The following is a 2,467-nucleotide window of genomic DNA, read 5'->3' as shown; positions in this document are numbered from 1 at the left end:
GGTTCTCGTGCGTGCTGTAGCGAGCTTCCTCGTTTCACGCGCTGCAGCACACCTGTAAATTTGCTCTTGCCGATGGAGCGTTACCGGGAAGTGTTAACGGCGCTTTTATAGCAGTAGCAGAGTGATGGCAGCTTGTGTCTAGGAACTTTGAGCTTCAACCCTTTGTGCAGGGGGCTCCTCTGGCTTTAGAAATCATTGAGGACTTCGGAAGTGCATTGTGATGTTTTATGGTGTGTTCGAGTCCTTTCGGGTTGGCCCTGTTAAAATAGGATGACAGGGATTTTTATGGGCTGGTTGTTCCTGAAGTTTATTACGTGATAACCTTTCTAAGCACAAACCAAACAAAGTGGGTTATAAGGTACTTCATGAAGTTTGCAACCTGACCGAGGGCTTGAGAGAGCATTCGGGTGGGTAGAAGTGCTTGGAAAATTTCCCTGTTGGAGTGTTGAGGTTCTTGGAACCATGAATCCCAGCCCTTGGTTTTTGTCGTTCTGGTAGTAAGCTCATTCCCCCAGACTGGTATCCACTGGTGGGAGAGGACCAAAAAAAAAGTGACCACAGCACTCCCCTCTTGTCGGGCACGGCCTAAATTACCTGCTTCTGTTGGGTGGTTTTAGCACTGGGAGTGTGGACAGGCCTTTGGTTCTGGACGTGGTGGGGCCAGAGGAGGAGTTTGCTGCCCTTCCTTTCCAATCTGCCCACCACGATTCTCTGTGACTTGGGTCACCTCGTGCTGTTGGAGACGGTGGTTGAGGTGTGCAGCAGGAAAAGCCCTTTCTGCCAGCACATGCTGGTCTGTCCTGGCAGCGGGCAGGGCCGGGGGAAGAGCTTTGGCCAGTGTCTTCAGCAGATGGTTCCTAACAGTGAGGCTGCCGGGGGTTCTTGGGGCAGTCTGTACCTTTGTAAAGTGGGTGTTTGGTGAAATCCTCCCTTGCACCCTGCTCTCTCCCATGTGGCTTTGCAGAAGCTTTGGCTTAGATGTTTCTCCGGCACCTCGTCGTCTCCGTGGACTTGACTGTGTGGGAAGGGGGGAGGTTTTTTTTTTGCTGCTCATTTGTACCATCTTACGTAATGAATTTCTACTGAAGATACTTGTATTTGTGTACAGGAAATTGTGAAGCCTAAATGCACTCGATTAAATCTAGATTTAAAAATACTTGTATTCAAATTGTGTTCCCTGTTGATGTGAGAATAATAAAGCAGCTGAGTTCATTCCTGGCTTCTCCGCTGCATGAGACCTTAGGAGGAGACACCACGCTGCGCCAGAGTGTGCCAGCATGTTCCTGCCTGAGCTGGGCTGCCCGGCTGAGGTGGAAGAGGTCTGTGTGGGGGTGTTGAGCCGCCACGGTGGGGGCTGCAGCCAGGCCTGGATGTTGTGCTGCTGAACTGGGCCGAGAAACTACAAAAATGCAGGTTCTTGCCTGTCAGATCGGAGTTGGGTCCCCTGTGGGGACCAGTGGGGTGCTCTAGGGGGTTCAAATGGTTTTGTCACGTTTCTAACAGCATTAAGGGTGATGCTACAGCTGTGAGTAGCTCAAGTCTTGCTGGGTTTGAGCAGGATGGCAGAGGAGAGTGTTACCCGCTGAAGGGCAGCGGGTTTTAACTGCATATTTGCGGCACAACCGTGTGCATCCCATCACACTTGCCGAAAAGGGGAAGCTGCTTCTTTGTCCATACGAGGAGCTGGTGCGAGACAAAGCACAGCCAGGGGCAGGAGCTGCCTGAGGAGCTGGTGGGACCTTCCTGCAGAGCTCCTGCATCCCAGGCACCTGGCTGACCTTTCTGCTTCCCAAAGGACTCGCTCTTCGCATCGGCTGGTTTGCATTCACAGCTGTAATTTTTTTTTTCATTCTTTTTTCCCCCTGAAAGCAAAGAGCAAGGAGCCATGAGGGAATTGTCCGCTCCGTGAATGGGAGGCAGAGTAACAAGTGCGGGTGTTGGTGGAAGCACCAGCGCGCCGTTAACATTTTTGCAGGGATTAACTGTTCCTCAGCAGCCTTGGGTGGGTGCAGCCTCCTGTTCACGGGACAATTCCCCACAGTTGCTCTGTTTGTGCGTGTCTCTTGCTCCAGCCTGTTACGGGCTGTGTGTGGTATTGCTTCCTGTTGGAGTTTTACAGGCTTGGAGAGGGCAGGGTTTAGATTTTACTCTGGTTTTCCACCCCTTCCTATCAGCATTGATATTTTTTCTCCCATCTCTGGAATGGCTGCTCTGTTTTTTCTTGTCTGAGTGATGGAGAGGAGCTGTTTGGTATTTTGTGTAGTCAGGAGTAAGCTCTTCAGTCCAAACTGCCAACAAGGTTTTGTGAAGTCGGCTCTTGATTTTGTAGGCTAATAGGAAATAAGTGGGAGCAGCCCCATCCCTGGCACCATCCCAGGTCAGGTTGGCCCTTGGGGCTCTGAGCCCCCTGCTCTGGGTGCAGATGTCCCTGCTCCCTGCAGGGGTGGGACTGGGTGAGCTTGAGAAG

This window comes from Buceros rhinoceros, unplaced genomic scaffold, assembly GCF_000710305.1.
Source record: "Buceros rhinoceros silvestris isolate BGI_N320 unplaced genomic scaffold, ASM71030v1 scaffold25247, whole genome shotgun sequence".
NCBI lineage: Eukaryota > Metazoa > Chordata > Aves > Bucerotiformes > Bucerotidae > Buceros > Buceros rhinoceros.
The sequence above is the reverse complement of the archived record's forward strand: the minus strand, read 5'-3'. Positions refer to the sequence as shown.